The sequence below is a fragment of the Enhydra lutris genome, unplaced genomic scaffold (assembly GCF_002288905.1).
Source record: "Enhydra lutris kenyoni isolate GAN:26980312 unplaced genomic scaffold, ASM228890v2 scaffoldscaffold10, whole genome shotgun sequence".
NCBI classification, from domain to species: domain Eukaryota; kingdom Metazoa; phylum Chordata; class Mammalia; order Carnivora; family Mustelidae; genus Enhydra; species Enhydra lutris.
This window is the reverse complement of record NW_019154094.1, coordinates 19,063,475-19,082,109: the sequence shown is the minus strand read 5'-3', so window position 1 is coordinate 19,082,109 and position 18,635 is coordinate 19,063,475. Positions and strand designations below refer to the sequence as shown.

The window sequence follows — 18,635 nt, the reverse complement described above, 5'->3', positions numbered from 1 at the left end:
AATGCCTCCTCTTCCAGAGAGGGCTCTCTGAGATAATAATGTTTGGCCACGCCTGTCATTCCACTTACCAGTATTTCTAAAAACATAAATCATATACTTTGTGTTCTTTATAAAATAATAGAAAATCGGAAGAGGATTGAGGAGGAAAATCAACACCACTTCTCTGTATTAAAAATACATAATTTAATTTAACCCATGTTTCAAAACAGAAAGAGTATATATAGCAGGATAGAAAATTCCATGGAAGAGATCCTTGAGAAAACAAATATCTAGTTTTGAAGTATTTTCTAACCATATTAGTTCATACTTATTCTTTATTAAATACAAAATTCTGTATCATTTTCCTTATTGTTTAATACACAAAACAGTGAATTTAACTTTTAGACTATGGGGGGGGGTTCTTGAAAAGTCTGTTTTCTGAGCATTCTGGATACAGAGGGTTCAAAGGTCTGAGTGAAGTATATTTCATACAAGGGATACCATCTAGAACTCTGTTTTCTGAACAGATCCCTTCTATGCTATGGGATTTTCTAATTTGGGGGAAGACTGTAGAGGACTCCTCTTTTGCCCCTAAAAGAGGTGTGCCCCTAAATTCACATTCCTATACCAGTGACACAAGCATGTCCAAAATGCACCATCACTTCTGGGAGTGTTAATTTATTTATGTGGAAACGCTTGCTCAGACCAGGAGTCCTTTAAAGAACACTAGGTGCTGTTGTGGGGTTTATTTAGGTTTTCATTTGCTGGGAACAGTCACAGGTCTGGAGTAGTATCGCCTTTGGCAGAACATCCTGAACCACATTTAATAGGAGTCATACTCTCACTTTGCAGCAGGAAGATTACACGAGCAAGATCTAAAGGAACTGGGAAGGCCATCCTTTACTAGGTCTATTTTATATCGTTAGGTTTTACAACCAATATCTCCTTTATAGGACTAAGTGGAACACGGCAATCAGTTACAAAGAGAATCTGAGTTTGCCCTTTGCTTAAATGTACGATAATAGTAACGACTGGCTAGGGGCTTCTTTGTGCTTCTGACAGTGGCTCCTAATGGTGTCATCTTAAGCCAGCTTAGCCCCATAATTTCACTTTTCAGATGGATGGCTTTTTGCTTTGTGTTTTGAAGACGAGCTGGTAAATGGTGTATGTTTAAAAATCCTTCTGTGCCATAAAAGAAACCTAAATGGAAGGTTTTTTTAAACTGTACACTGTAATGGAGTGTGGTGTGATTGGCATAAAGGTCCCTGCAGTGAGGGACGGTCCAACTAATTTGGCCTTGTACTGTGATAATTACAATCAGGCTTTAGCCCGGTCATCAATCTGTCTTGAAACACAGAGGGTGGAGAGAGAATGTGGTTCTATGAATGATGAGTAGAATTTTTCTGTTAGATATCTAAGAACTATTTGCAAAACACATGACTGAACGCCCCTGCTTTTAAAAAGTCCAGTCTGTGGGTTTCTGGGTTTTGCATCGTGGCTGCAAAATTAACTTTGCACGGCAGAAAGCAGCGGGCTGAATTTGCGATGACAACACCCGGCAAAATGCATGAGTGAACTGATAATCATAATCACAGCCCTGTCCAGCTCTCCAAAGTTAACATGGAAGCCGAAGGAGACGGAAGGCCCATTCAATACACTTGTACAATGCCCATAAAACAAGTAAGGAAATAAACACAACAGGAGAAAACATCAAATGCAAAAAGCAGTGAAATTGCCAGTATCAAGACAACGATGAGGACGTTTCTACAAACCCGATCGTGAGCATTCGTAAACCCTCCTGACCTGCTTCCTTACCCCAGAAGTGTTATTTTCATTAGTCACCAAGTTGCTTCAAATGCGTGCTCCCAGAGCCTGAAACTAATTTTCTTCCTCCTCCAGAAGAACATAAAATTCCTACAATCTTGGTAATAGAAAGAGATCATTTTTCCCCAGGTTCCAGCTACCACCATCTCTTTCCTTTATGACAAACGGATGACAGTGTGTCCTCCCAGGCTTCTCTCCAGCTTGAAGCTCTCGCCACCGCATTACTGATCATCTCCAAAATGCTAACCGAGTTGGTCCCCTTGCCTGGGCCAGTTTTTCAATGGCTCCCAGATAAAAGTCCAGAGCTGATGGCCTTCACAGCTTCGTGGGGTCCAGCGCCAGGCCTGGCACCTTCCTGTATGTCCACGGGCACTCTGTCCTCCCACACTGGAGTCAACATGCATGCTTTTCCCTCGGAGTTGAAAACTTCTTGACCCCCATCATGTGCTCTCAAAGCTCTGACTACCTCCTTCCTTTGCTGGACTTAACCCAGGCTGAATTATGCATCCACTGGCACATTTCTATGATGAATATCTATCTCTCCAACAGACTATGATTTCTACAAGGACAAAGACCCCATAGCTATGTCTTTACCAGGGTAGCCCCAGTGCCTATCAGAGAGGCTGCAAGAAATCTTTGGGGGAAGGAACACTGAAAGGAGACAGTTAATTCTGTACACAGACACTGCAAGGACCTAGATATTAACAGGGTTCTTTCGTGGAGGATGAAGACTGGTCCATGATCTGCTATACTCATGGTGTAGAGTCCACTATTGTCATTTGTAAGCAGAAGAGTCTTGCAAGTCCTCAGTTAGGTGGGATCCAAACCAAATCGTGAAAACCTTTTTGGACATCCTTCTCTGGCTCACTGAAGGCCACAAGGGGCATGATGTAGCTTTGACATTTCAATGACCAATAGCATCACTGACTAACAGAGGCCCCTCTGACACCAAGACCGTCTCTGCTTCACAACTTGTGATGGTAAATACCACTTTCATTTTGCTTTATGGCCCAGGAATTTTTAAATGAAGCTTTTACAACAAGGAGGTAATTGAACGTAAGTGCTTTGCTGGGTATCCGGGCTGATTTTACACATTTGCCTGACAGAACAACACAGCCACATTTCATCGTTTATAAAGTGAGAGGGGAGGAGATTATTATGCTGGGGCGCAGGCAGATAAAGGCCCGGATGGCAGATTCTCATTTAGACTGGCAAAGTCAGCTCTTGGACAGAAGTGCTCCCCTGCAGTGGGTCACAGCCTTCCTGATCCAGAAACTTCAAAAAACACCTGGTGTTGGCAGAACACAGCTAAGATGCTTCTGGGCTTCTGAAAAGTTTCAGCAGCAGCCGAGAGGCTCATCAGCCAACAGAGAACCTCCCCCCATCCCCCGAAGCTTCCTCAGGCTCATGAGACCAAGATGTTTGCCTCCTGGCCCCATGTGTTAGTGAGGCTCGACGTCGGCCCTGGATGGCCTCACCAGGGACATGGGGTTGTGGGAGGACTGGCTCTGGAACTGAGACGTCTACCTGGGGCTGCTGGAGCATGGAACTTCCCAGATCCAAAATCTTTTACGGAAGCAACGGGACCGAGGGAGCTGCATGGCTCCCACCATAAAAATCCAATTTCGATGGGCTTGAAACTAGGTTCCATAGGTAGCCAATTAAAATCCTGTCCTTTGGAGGCAGGCTAGTGGAAAACACAAAGCTCTCAGCACCTTAGCACCATCCAAATTTTATAAGAGCTGCTGGCAGGAGAAGTGGTTCAAAAATACAGTTTCCCCAAGGAAGACTTACCCTGAAAGTCCTAACTGGGTCAGGTCCTGAGAACCTGGGCATCTGCCACCAGGCATCTGCCCCACGTCTACACTCCTGGGGAGCAGAGGGGGGCTCTGGAGTTTACAGGATGGTGGGAAGCAGCACACTATTGAGATCGAGAAGAGAGGAAGAGCCTCTAGAGTAAGGAAGCCAGTTCAAACTCTACCATTTTCCAGTCCTGTGACGTTGGGTCAATCATCAAATATGGCTGTTCCTTGGTTGCCTCATTAGTCAGGTAGGCACAGATGTTCCTACTGCACAAACTTGAGGCGTCAAAGCAAGTAATAGGTAGAGACTGGCCAACAGGAACATAAAACTCTCCTCCTCAATATTATTTGTCACAGAAGGAACAGGAGGACAAAGATAGAAACATAAAAAAATGTTACTCTTTCTCTCTCCCACATTCCCTCCAGGGCTCACCAGAAGTGGAAATTTGTACTGACCTGCATTGATTCACAAGTGCTGGGGCAGCTCTCTCCTTTCCTACCAGTTTCCTACCCTCTATAACCTCCTCCCCAAGGGAAGGGCAGTCCTTCCTCCCCAATGCTGGGCCACTCCAAGAAAAGCAAGCACAGCTCTCTTCCCCGGGAGATGTCCTCCCAATTCTCCAGTGATCCCCAAGCCAGAGGGGATAGATACCCTTGTTTCTAGCCTCCAGCATGAAGCAAACCTAGCTGGCCAAGACAAGACCCCAGTCCTCACCTCTGGTTCCCAGGCTGTGACCCAGGTTGGCCTTACTCTGCTTAGCGTCTCCAGGAGCAGAAGCAGGAAGACTCACGGGAGCTCCAGTCCCTATCATATCGCTCAATCTGCCTCATCACCAAACAGCTCCTACACTTGAGCTTCTTCTGGCCCAGACTAGGAGGAGGCACAAATAAACAGGCTCCTCTACACCTCTGAGAATGTTACGGCTTCGGATAAACACAACAAGGTAGGGTCACCAAGGTAGGGTCACAACAGAGGACACCACTTCCTGAAACCATTCCCGACAACGTGAGAACAGGTTCCACCTGGGACTGGTGTTCCTCTGAGAAGCTGAGCAAGGGAGGCTCATCGGGGCCTCAGCAGTCTCTCAAGAAAATGAGACCCCCACCAAGGAGGGCCTAAAGGAATCATCACCTGCTAAGCAGAGCGCCGGCTGGGCAGGAGTGGGGGGTGGAGAGCCCCGAGAGGCTGTAGTTCTCATAACCTGCGCTGCACTTTGGAATCACATGACAAGCTGTTACAGATACTGATGCTCAGGCCATCTCCCAGACCAATGACGTAGAAGTCCCACAAGAGGGACCCAAGCATCAGTGTTACTTAACGCTTGCTCAGAGATCCCACTGCACAGCTACTGTGAAGGACAACCGTCCACACCCTTTCAGTCCACTAAGTCTGGAGAAGAGAGAGAGAGAGAAAAAAAAAAAAAAAAAAAAAAACCACAACCATAGATAACATGTCACAAATCCTGTTCAGGGGAGCACGCCTCGCCTCTCCTACACATTGCTAGCCAACCACTCCACCATCTACATTCCTGTTACGCTGGGTAGCTAATTTTTACCACTGCATAAACAACAGCACGTGTTATTGCTTCAGTGGTCATGAAAGCTTACACAGATGGAGGACCTCCTATGGACTGGGCACACAGTCATTCCCCCTGGGTGAACTACTACAGTCCTCGAGACAACCCTCCAGGATAGGTCTCTTATTATTGGCTCCATTCTCCAGATGAGAAAACTGAGGGACAAGAAGGCTAAGTGACTCTGACTAAAGTTTACCGTTACTTATGGGCAGAACTGGGATTTAATCAAGCATCCGGGCCTCAGAGTCCATTTCGTTTATCAAGCAGACTCTTAAGTGTTGTCTCTTGCTTTCACTCAGTATCTTTACGGTCAGCACTGAGACGATTAACACCAAATAAGGAGCGGTCCTTGTCTTAAGGAGCCTCAAGGTGTCTGGGTATGTGCACGCGTCTGTGTGCACAAACGTGTGTGTGTGCGCGTGTGTGCGTGTGTGTGTGTGTGTTGAAGCGGAGAGAGCATGGAGTAATGTCCTCAACAACAGGGATGCTTTATTCAGTCCTCCGGACACTGTGCTGACTGCTGTATGCAGGACACCGTCATGACTCCATGACTTTGCAAAGGGAATCAACAACGGAGCAAGAGAAGGGCCACAAGAAAGAAGCCAAGAAGGATATGTGTTCGGGATTATCTCATTCCCCTTCGATGAGGGGGGACATGGCCACACTTGCCAAAACGCAGAAGGCAACACACCTCCTCCTCACAACCCTAATCTTCAGTGCGCATCAAACACAAGGATGAATGAAATGAATTGCCACAATAGGCAATAATTCACATGCCGTAGTATTTAAAAATCTGTAACGATCACATCATTATTGCTGGCAGTGCCTCTAAGCAAGCAGACACTAATAAGGGATCGCATAAACGAGGATATATTTCCAGCACAAATAAGGCCACATAAAGGCTGCCTGGTTTACAACTTTGACACTGGAGAGAAACTCACTCCCAGGAATTAAGCAGTCACTGGGGGCCAGTGGAAAATCTGATGAGGCTCTTTTACTTCCAAACGGCCTCCCCGCCATCTGCGGGCATCCAGGCCCATGTCGTATGTTGCTTGTCTCTCTCTCGGATGACTGGCGGCTCCAATTAAATAACTATTTATTTCACCAGCCAAGGTGTTACAACTAATTACTTTAGCTCCTCTTGAAAGTAGTAAGAGAGACGTGTCGATGCTCCTTGAGTAAATTTGAGTTCGGTTACCTCCTCTTGAATTAGTGAGTGACAGCACCAACAACCACCACTGAGAATTCAGAATCCTGTCTCCCAGCCACGGCCATCGGGAGAACTGAAGCACCCTTCACCAAAACGCAAGTGCGATGGCAGGTGGCACACGTCTGACGCCCCAAGAGCAACATGTTTATTTGAACGTTACCGGTTCTGGGCCAGGCTTTGGGACATCCAAGACTAATGGTTCAAACTATTCCCTTTGATCTCTAGTTGTTACTAATTGCCACCATCATCGTCACTGTTTTAACACACGGTATGGAGTGCTTCAAAGTTCTGCACCCTGGTGCTCTCAGATACAGGATCTCATCTGAAGTTCACAACGAACCCATCGGCTATCGGTAGTTCCATGTGATGGACAGGAGGAATTGAGAGAGCGAGGGAATGAAGAAATAGTCCAGGGGAACATGCCAGTGAGTGGCAAGTCGGAATTGTAGCATAAAGCTTTTCACTACAAAACCCCAACCCTCTTCAGCCGTTTTCCTAAACACTGATTTCATCATCGAAGGGAATCGAAGCATCTGGGGAAGGTTCTGGAATTGGAATCTCCTTCTCAGAGGGCTGTTAGGAGAACTGAGTGGGACGATGTAGGTAGAATGCTTGACAGAACTGGCAGAGGCCCTGATATAGGACCAGAGTCCATAACTATCACCTGTTTTAAAAAATCATTGTTTATATTCGAAGAGAATCAGAAACTGGAAATCTCTTTCTAGAAGACTTGTGATTTTACCTGTCGGATCTGTTTTAGTGGGATGAGGACATCTATACAATGTAAAATAGAAAAAAACCAAAGCTTTTGGCTGCTTGCCATTAAAAAAAGGGGAGGGCTAGTCAGCCTACCAAGTTCACATGTGGCCCTAAATATTCATTTCCTTTCCTGAAAGGTTTAGGAATTGGCTTTGTGTTAGTTAGCTGCTTCCATTTCTGAGACATCTGGCACTAAACCCTATAATTGGTTGTTTTTTTAAAAAAAAAAAAAAAGAACCAGTGCCTGGCAGCCACCTTTGGAGAGTGACTAAAAATAGAAATAATTCACTGAAACCTCATTAGAATGGTGCTCAAGAATGCCAAAATACTAGGGAAAACACTGCAGAAAGTCGAGTAAGACCTTAGTAATAGAATCTAGAAGTTCTAAGAACTGAATTATCAAAGAGTAAGAACTGGGTATTCAGAGTATATAATTTTATCTCATGTGATGCAAACTAATTTCTGGTAGTGTGATTTTTAAGAATACTCCTCACCAAACCCATTTATAATAAATGATATATAAAAGTTGTCTATTAGAACTGAAGGACTGATATCAAATGAATACTACAAAAAATTGGTTGATAATACTCAATTGATATACACAGATTAAGCAATTCTTCTCATTCAATGTTGTCTATAGGGCTGATGTGCTTAATTAACACTTTCGTCAGCATCAGTCTTGGCTTACTTCAACCTTGGAAAACCCAAATTCCAGGTAAGCAATCTTTAAATTAATTAGTGCTATCATATTATTTTATATACAGTTACCTAGGAATTTGCATGCATATCAAAATCATGTAATTTCATACATATCCAGAAAATACAAAAGGTTAAGAAAAACAGAATCTGTTGTACAGATATGTCTAGACGAAGTCAAGATACAAGTAGGTCTCCCAGATCTCACAAAGAAAGCCCCAAACAGGAGGAGGATCCAATACGAATAATTTTCTCGAAAGACACATTGGCAGTCTTGACCAAGAAATGAGGTAAGCGCCCACTACTGTGGCTTTTACTCAATCCCAGTTGGACATTTACTTGTTGCAAGTAAAAGGCAGGAAGGATAAAATATTTCTGTTTTGGAAGTTCTCCCCATTGTCTCTGTCTCCTAATCCCTCACAAACCTAAGGAGTTGCATTTCTGAAAAATACCACAGTTGGCCAAACAGTCTTGCCAAGATCAAGGTACAGAGGAAAGAGGGCTACTGGCAAATCATACACAGTCTCACACCAAAAGATGAAACTCAGTTTCCTACTGGTTTGTTATCACATCCTGTAAAAATGACTGAATGGATTTCTACTAAATAGGAAAGATCTATGCAAACCAGTATGTCTTGAAACACCACGGAAATGGTACATGTACTTTGAAAGTATGTGTCAGAGGCACCCTCCAGAAATAGGCTCTGGGCTTCAGATGGGTACAGACATACCATATATATCAAGATGCTACAGACAGAGAAAACAAACTGTTCCCATGTAGCCCCTCAATACAAAAGAATTTGTAAGCTGCTTCTCGTAGAGGCAAGCCTGTGTTATAGCACTGCGGGTGAGTAGCCTCAGGACTCATACAGTTAAAGACAGTTCATCATTCCTCTGGGACAATGCCTAGATGCACAGAGAGTAACAAGATTTTCAGAGACAATAACAAACCTCTAAAATAAAACCAGCATTAATAGTTTTAGAATCCTGCCCTGGGAAATTACTTCTGTGAAGCCATGGGACCAGGGTAGTGCTATGATTTGCAGAGACCGATCCTCCTATAACCTCCACAAGGGAGTTCCACTGATCTTTGAGGTTTTCAAACCAGCTCCCGCTGATTTCAAGTTCAAAGGCATTTGCACATGCTCTTACCTTTGTTTACTTTTCTGTGTCTGAAGGAATGGTTTATCAAATTGGTGCTCCTTTCACAAACCACTGTAGTATCTGGAAATAAATACCCATGTGGGCTCCTTAATTTAAAGGGGTTATAGGTGAGCCTGGAATATGTGGGCTGATGTAAAACAGGGCCAATTTAAATATTTTGGCATGCAAATCTTCATACCTTATCTTTAAATCCCTGGTGATTATACCTTGTTTGGCCAGGGACTGGGGACTTCTCAGGCACGAAATTTTTAGTTACTCCTACAGCCATCAATGAGCAGAATAATGCAAACAACTCCCCCAACCACTGAAATCAACACTTCACGTGTCCTCAAATACTTGAGGACCATGAAGCAGGATTTCTCAATCTCAACACTGACATTTTGGGCCAGATAGTTTTCTGCTGGGAGGGGCTGTCCTATGTATTGTGGGACATTGGGTAAGTGTTTCTTATCTTTATCCATCACTTGCCAGTAGCAGTGACACCCCAATAGGACAATCAAGTGTCTCCAGGCATAGCCACAAGGCAAAATCTCCTGTCCTCTCCCTCCTCCTCTATAAGAACCACTGTCATTAAAAAAGTTAATAAGTGACTGTTTAAACCTTTACCCCATCCACTCACACTATTCTTAATCTAACCACACCATTCATACTCTTTATACCTTTTATAAAGAAGAGGAAGCAAAAAAAAAAAAAAAAAAGGCTGTGATCAAATGTATAAAATAATTACAGGCACAGAGCTTAAGAGAATTTAGAAGAGAATCAAAGGTTTTCATTCTGCACAGAAAGGACAAGATCACAGTTTTAAGTCACAAGATAATAGCTCTTCTGGTACCAGCAAAATTAACACAGGCCCTGAAGAACTTCTATCCACGTGATAATTATCAGAACCAATGATATCTACTTTTTCTCTACCCTTTCAAACAGAATAGTAACTCCTCTGATTCGGTATTCCACTAAGAGCATAGACTGTGGAGATGAACTGTTGCTATTGAAATACTGGATTTAACATCTATTGGCCTGTGTAGGCTTGCAAAATTGACATTGAAAAGAAGCTCCATGCCTCAAGCTTCTGCAACTGTAAAAAGAGCGTAATAATTCCTTGAGGGGTCCCAGTAAAGGTTAAATAAGAGAATATTGAATATAGTCATTTTATTTTATTAGCATTTTCCATGAATTAAATCCATAATAGATACTAACTTTTATTAGCAGTATTTGTATTCTATTTATTTATTTTAAAGGTTTAGAGAGAGGGTGGAGGTATGCAGGAAGCAGGGAGAAGGGCAGGGAGACAGAGAGAGAGAATGTAAAGCAGACTTCTTGCTGAGTGCAGAGCCTGATATAGGCTCAATTTTACGGCCCTGAGATCATGACTTGAGCCAAAACCAAGAGTCCAGCACTCAACTGAATGAGCCTCCCAAGTGCCAGATTCAACTAGGTCTAGGGGAGGGGAGGAGGAAGAAAAAGAATTACCACTTGCTTCTCTATCTGGGATGCAAAGTGCTTTAACTATTCTCCCAAAAGTGTAGTCCACCAAATCATCTACTAGATCACACTCCAAGAAGAGTAAGGCTAGGGAAAATGAGAACTGGATCAGGAGTCAGGAAACTAGGCTTCCCTTGTCTTGTAGATGCCAAAGAGCTAGGGGATGATGGTCAACCTCTTAACCCCTCAGAGCTAGGTCTCTGAATTGTCCTGTTTGGGGGGTCACCATGGAGTTCCTTGCATTTTTTCTGAGACTATGACAATCAGATTCTACGACTTCTATTAGAACAAATGGCCCAAAGAACTAAATTCTAAACTAAATGACAGATTCTAAACTATTTTCACTTATTGAGATACAGAGGCAAAGTACTTGGTAACCATCCTTGAAGTGCAATGATTTAATTAAGGAAGATTTTCACACAGTCTTTTTCAAAGTCTCTTAATTATGTGATGCTTTGCCAATTATTAAATTGTCCTCCATAATGTCTGTTAAGAGGAAATCTGAATTACAGGCCATTTGCAGACAAGAGATGTACTGAAAACACCTGATAGGCTATAAATTCAATGTTGTACATCCACAAATCTACTCCAAAATTGCATTTGAACATTAAAAATGACTCCAGCCTTCACTTAATGGTAAGTCCCATGAAATCAATTAGCTGTTAAAATAGTTTAATTGGAACATATGTATTTTAATTTTGTGTGTGTGTATAAAAAAAAAAAGTCTTGCTAATCAACCCCAAACATTCTGAAATTACACTTCTAGGTAATGTAGTGAAAGAAGTGAACTTATAACTGGATAAAACCAAGGATGTGGAAAATGTGAGAAGGATGATATTCAAACAGCAGCAACCGGCAAGGAATAAATTAAGAATCCTATCAGTGTACGGCAAATATCCTGAAAAGCAGTCTCAGAAGGAAGTTTTACAACTCACCATCACTCACTGACTCAAACTCACAAGTTCTCCCACTGAAGAATAGTTACTGGCTTTTGGGGTGGGTGTTGGTAGATAGGTATAATTAGTAATTCCTTTTTCTCTTTTAGTTCTTTCCTTCCTTCCCTCTCTTTCTTCTCCTACCTTCCTTCCTTCCTTTCTTTCCTTTTTTATCTATGTGGTAGGGGCCCTTGTTTCACATCCGCAACAGGAATGGTCAAAAGTTAAAAAAAAAAAATTAGAACTAACCACAGCACTGATAGCAAATGTATTCTTCATTTAAAAAAGGAAAAGATTCCTAGGGAATGGTTAAAAAAAAAAAGAAATTCACAAATAGGAACTTCATACTTTAGAATGAAAATTTACCATTTTGAAAATGTACATGAGATATAATTGTATTTTTTCCTTGATATTTCATCTCCCTTTCTTGATCCTCCTTTCTTATTCCAGTAATAAAATGATGCTACCATTGAAGAAAGGATTCAGAGGCCAACTCTTTTCAAAACCTCCAGTTCCCCATTACTTTGCAGGCAGGCTAGTATTCTGAGGATACATTGACAATTTTCATAGAGAAAGGCACAGAGAAGGTGCTTAATAAATATTGCAGAATGAACAAATGAGTTAGCAAATGAGTGCATGAATAAATGAGAAAATACTACATTTTGTTCAGTTAGAGAATCTGAAGGAGAAAAAGGGGGTCAGAGGAAGAAAAACACAAACATGTAAAGAATAGCAAGAGCAAGGAAAAGCAAAGAGACCTACACAGAGGCGCCCTCAAACACACAGAAACTAACCCATCAACTATCACAAAGAGACCCCAGAAGGATACAAACAAGACGCAACCAGAGGCAAGCCAGAAAAAAAAAAAAAACAGAAAAATAATCCACAAAAGCCTCTCGATCCACCACCTACTGAGATAAAAGCATTCTGGTAAGAGACTTTATTTTTTATTATGTTTTAAAAGATTTACTTATTTATTTGAGAAAAAAAGAGAGAGATAGAGAGTGAGCGCCCACGCCCCTCGGGGGAGAGGCAGAGGGAGAGAGAGAATCTCAATCAGACTCCATGTGGAACATGAGTCCGACACGGGGCTCAAACTCACAACCCTGAGATCACGACCTGGGCTGAAATCCAGTAGGACGCTCAACTGACTGAGCCACCCAGGTGCTCTAGTAAGAAACTTCATAAAAAACATTTTCTGATACAGATATATCCTCTTATTCTTGGCACTGAAACACTCCTTTGAGGCCTACTTTAAGACTTGTAAAGCCCTGTTGCCTTTTCACAACCACAGGCATAAATGGAGAAACATTTCTTTGTTGGCATGTCAGACCCAATGGAGTCCCACTACCATTGTCAGACGGTTACCATCCTCAGTGAATCAGGAGACTCATAGCCTTCACGTTCATGTCCTTGACCATATCAAGAGATGGTCTTAAACTTCTGCATGACCACAGTCCCTTTTAGGTGAAGCTTACACAACTACTAGACATACTCTTCACAACACAGATGATTCATGTTATAGGAGGACCCCGAGAGGTTTCTGATAACTTAGCCCTACTCAATATCTATTTTCTGAATAGAAACTGGGGTCAAGGCACTGATAGGAGGGCGAGGGAAAGGTAGGCGGTGGGGTACAAACAGAAGAGGAACAAGACATGGACCTCAGCCTCAAAGAGTTTCTCTTGTTTTAGTCTCAGGTCCCTCACCTCCTGGGGCCAAAGTATCTACTAGATCACACTCCAAGAAGACCACCAAGAACACCTGATACTCCCCAGCTGACGGGCTATCAGGTTGCTCCTCTCCATTCAAGACGACAGAGCCTAAGTCTGTCTCCCCTGAATTCAGTTAAATAATGGCACAACCAAGCCACAGTGTTAGTCACTTGCAAGAGATGCACTGATGAGTAAGTGAAGACTCCCAGTCCTCAATGATCTCACAGTACAAAGGCAGAAGCAAGCAAGTAAAGTAACAGCTTTAATGCACAATGGAATGCTCAGAGAACAGCGGGTTAAAGGAAGGACGAATCCCATCTACCTGCGTGGGGAAGGGGGGAGGGGGAAATGCAGGGAAGTGGAGAAAAAGCCTTCCTTGCCAGCCCTAGATAGATGAGTCATCAAGAACTCCTCCTGCCTTCTCAAGGTCTATAAATAATCCCAGGTACTGCCATTTCATTTAATTACTAAGCCTCTCCAGATGGAGAAAAATAATTAAGCAGTCTGTACCACTGACATGATATAAAGAATGGGTTAGCAACTTGTGAAACATTTGAGTTTTGAAGTTTGCTTTAGACTCTAAAGGGAGGGCAGAAATGAAAAGGGGGGCAACCACTGAACCAGAGGCGTTAGAGGAAAACTAAGCGACCACGGTCATATTCTGGGCAGAAATTTAAACAGGAATAGGAAAAACAAAAACAAAAACAAAACAAAATAACTGGAACAAGGGGGCTCAACGTTGCCAGGAGGAATGAAACTGAAACATTAAATGAAGAAACTTCATTGAAGATCAGTTGTCAAAAAGAAATACTTTAAGACAATCTATAAATAAATCAGGAACCAATTTATTTCTTCAATATACAAGACAGACGCCATTGACTGGGCTGCTGGATGCAGACATAATAAAAATTTTCTATCTTTGCATCTGATGCTAAGATTCTGAAGAGACTACCCAGAAAGGTCTACCAAGGAGGCTGGTGAGAACAGCACATGAGAAAAGTTTCTAATTGTAGCTGCTTTAAAAAAAAAATCATGCATTTATAATTCCATAGCCCAAGGGAATCAGGAAATATAAATAAAAATTTAGGCATTCCAACAATTACCACTAGGTAGTAAAACAAAGGAAATGCCCCCCTCAAATGATAAATTCAACAATAATCATGTGCTTCTTGAAAAGAACACAATCATCAAACCCATAAACCCATAGTGATCACAACTGCAAAAAGCTTGGGGATACCAACTTTGTAAGAGCACCAGATGGAAAGCCAGTAAGATGTGGATTCTGATGGAAAATGGAGGGAAGTGTTCAACAAGGAAGGAACAGTGAAGAAACAGTGGAAGAAAAAAAACAATTCATATGGAGATGATGGAAGACTTCTTGGTCTAAAAACATCCAGGCTACCTAAGGTAAGGTCATTCTAAGAACCTGGTATTCTCTAGTCATAAACTTAAGCCAGAGCCAATCAAATCCTTTTGTGTGTTGTTTTCAAAACAAAGCATCCTTCCACAAATTACCTAATCATTCGCCTGTCATTTCAGCTGTCCTGTCAATGTTAATTTTTTCATATTTCTTTCTTTAAACAGATAAGCTAGGTAGAGTGTTATCAGAATAACAGAATATTTTTCAAGAGTATTTTAATGGCATTTGGTATTTTACATTTTTACAGGAATTCAAATCAGGCTAACAGCAAAAAAGAGTAGAGATTCTACTTTAACAACAGAAGACAATAATTTTAATTTCTGTACTTCTATAAATTAGCTACACAGCACTTATTATTCTCTTTAGTGGTTTAATAGATATCTCCAGCCTTTGCCCATTCTTATTGTAATTATTTGTTTTAAAAACCCTTTAAAATCAACCTCCCCCCCTTACCATTCCCTTAGATCTTCTAGAGGGTTCCTGATCCAAAGATGTGTGTGAATTAGAATAAAGGTGTTCTTTCCTCTAGACACATTACTCACCAGTGCCTATGAAGTGAGCGAACCTTCTAGAACTGTGTGGCCTCAAATGTGCACGAGCATATGTGGTTGCTGTGATTCATTATCCTCCCTACATGGACGTGGTCCCTCCTTCCTACAATGGTGCTCCTATGAAGCACTTGGGGGAGACCTGGCTTACGTGAAAGATGCTTATCTTTCAGCATTGAGAATGACTTTCAACTCTGTAATCCAAAGATGTCAGGGACGCCTGGGTTGCTTGGTCGGTTAAGCGTCCTACTCTTTTAATTTCAGCTCAGGTTATGATCTCAGGCTCATGAGCTCAAGCCTTGCATCAGCTCCATGATGGGTGTGGAGCCTGCTTAGGGTTCTCTCTCTACCCCTATTGCTATTCCCTCGCTCAGCCCCTGTCTCTCCCTCACCATCCCTCCGCAACTTGTTTTTTCTCTTTTGCTCTCTTAAAAAAAAAAAAAAAAAAAAAAAAAGATATCAGTCACCATTTAAATTACTGGTGCTCAGATTGGGGGTCATGATCTTAGATCATGTTGACATGAAGGCATGAAGATAGTGCTGCGATGGGAATGTAGGCTCCCTCTGCAGTCACTGACAGCCCCTACTCGCATCTCGATCACTGCTACATCATCAGGACATTTTATGTAATATCTTCCACCTTCAACTGAAGAAGAGAACAGTAAATGCTATGTAGGTTCAACAAGCATGCCTGTGAGCTACAAGAGAACCACCTGCAGTGGTTCTAGGCGAGGCCAACATACAGTTCATTGGTCAACCATGTGCACACCAGGCCTGGGCTTGTTTCAGTGCTTTGGAAACATTAAGAACTTTATAATATCCAATCACAGCAAAGGCAGCGGGAGAGCTGAAATCATGCAAAACAACGGGCACATGATGAGGAAGAAAAGAGAAACAAAGATACTGAAAATTTGAAGGTGTAAGAACATCATTCTAGGGTACAGAGTAAGTTAACATCAGGACAACAACATCTACATGGAACTCAGCCTCACCTAGACATGCACCTGTCATTCACATCATGTCACTCTGGATAATTAATATGTGGGTTTATAAGCACCAAGTCAGCACACAGCCTCTTTACAAATATAAGGCTTTCTCCACTCACCTCTCACTAGCCATTATCACATGCGACCCTGACAGTGAGGTCCTAGGCTGCTTGCATTTATTTTACTTAATGTAGCAACTACTGCCTTCCCTGGCACTGAATCAGTGCTGAGTAGATGATATACCTCCTCAATACCAAAATGCAAGATATCAGGTTTGAATTTGAAAATATATATGAAGATTTATCTGATTACTTGGGGGAAGAAATTTAACAATCTTACAGCAAACCACAAAGATCTCGAAGTATTGAATGTTATTAGACTTAAAGTAACAGCAACACTATCTTCCTCTCCATTGCTTAAACAAAGATGTATAAATGCATATGTGGACTTATGAGGGAAACAAAAGAAGCTGCTCAACACTGTTGGCATCTAAAAAAAAATTCTGTTCTATTTTACGTTATCTACCTTCTGTGCTGTACACAGGGCAGCAACCCAAGATTTTTAGAAGGATTTATCAGATAAAATATATCTTTGCATGTGAACTAGTCATCATGCCCTAGAAATACTTTAAAAATTTAAAACCTGCATTTCACACTGAGGTGTTCTGCTGATTTGTACACCAATGGGCTTTACCTGCCTAACTGGTCTTACATTTCACAACAGTTTATAGAGCTGAAAAGCACAGAAACCTTCTGCATAGCACATATTATGAACTGGTTCTTCCAGGACTCACAGAAACATTTTTAAACTTTTTTTTCCTATAAGAAAGGTGACCTATACAGTAGGACCTGGTTGGGCTGGGCATGCATGGGCAGGATAGAAGGAGGAGAGGGTTGATTTGATGGTGTAGCTATAGTAGAGGTATCGCTACAAGAAAATATATTGTCCAAGAGGACAATCACAGAAAACAAGGGATTAACCACGGAAGTGGGTCCGGTTCAAGAATGGCTCAAGTGACCTTTGTACTGCATAAGGCAAACTGATCATGGTTTAGATGCAGAAGGGGTATAGATAGAACCCAAGGAACCTGCCCACAGGGCAGTGCCCAAAACAGCCTTCTGTTCATGCAAAGAAGACACATATACTATAGGCCTCCATCCCATAGAAAAAGAATTGCATGGATATGGATACAGACTTTATTTGGCATTAAAAATGTCTACTATGTGCCAGAACCCACGTTACGGGCTTCATTTAATGACTACTTACAATCTTAATGGTGTAGACAGAAGCTGCTATCCCCATTTCACAGGTAAGAATACTGAGGCTGGAAAGTTTAAATAACTCCATCACCATTATGCAGCTATTAAGTAGAGACGGGACTCAAAAGCACATAGTTTTGATGCTAGTGAATGAGTTTTTAAAACATGATGCTCAACTGATTTATGAAAGTAACCAGGGAAAAGAGATGTGTGGAAGAACAATGGGGAGATCAACCAAATACATAAACAGAGAACTTACAAAATATCAGACCATGAGCCATGGTAAGAAATATGTTTTGTAACATGACCAAGTTACACACCCACTATGCCTCTCTATATAAAAGCAACTAAAAAAAGGTCCTACCAAAAACAAACAAACAAACAAAATTTACCCTTACTATGAGTAATACACTCTGGTATTTTCTGATTATTTTTTCTGCTCCATCATTATTCTAAAAGTACTGGCAGGATTTACTAAAATTATTTCATGGCCCACTAGTAGGTCAGAACCCACAGTTTGAAAAACAGTGCCATAACCAATCCTAATGACCACCACTCTTACTATTTCTGAGGTTTAGGTAGAATATTGGGTTTTTCAGTTTTCCATAAATAATCTTCCATTTGAACCTTTATCCATGAAAGTAAAGGGGGAAATGTAGTTAAAAGGTAGTGAGAGCACTGGATAGAATTGTCTATCATATGTCATATGCTAAAAAGAGAGGTGAAATTAACATACTCCCAACAAGAATGGGTCCATCTCAAAGACAAAGAAGCTTGCCCCAAAAGGCAGAGGTTAAAGACCCATGGTGGGAAAGGTTCTGATGTCTTAAATATTCCTTTGAGTTATCAGAAAGATATCATTGTCCAACAATGACTCACTGATGAAAGAAACACTGGTACGTAGACTCCAGGCAAATTTTAAGACTGAAAGAAAAGTCACATACCTACTGCTCAGGTTACTTTCCGCCCAAAAAAGCACCAGGTCTCCTCTCAGTTACTGTTTCAAGACACTTGATGGTTGACACTACTTCAAATTGATGTGAATTAATAAAAAGCCTGGACAGTATTATCCAATGGAAGGATACAATGTTTGGCTTCTAGCTATAGAACCAACATACAAGCCAGAAGAAAAACTCACTACGACCAGAATAAAAAAGAGAAAGAAAGTATGGAAGTTCATAAAGGTACTAGCTTGGAAATGGTCTCAGTGAAAACTTTTGTTACCATGGGGATTTCTGGGAGGGAAAGAAAGGGGGTCTCTTCAGAGAAGTGACTGATGC

General features: G+C 41.7%; 1 protein-coding gene across 2 annotated transcripts in view; it reads right to left on the bottom strand.

Annotated features, from left to right (window-relative positions):
* LOC111143893 (protein tyrosine phosphatase, receptor type G) overlaps positions 1-18,635 on the bottom strand; it is a 700,723-nt gene that overhangs the window by 189,967 nt on the left and 492,121 nt on the right. The gene's annotated exons all lie outside the window — the stretch shown is intronic.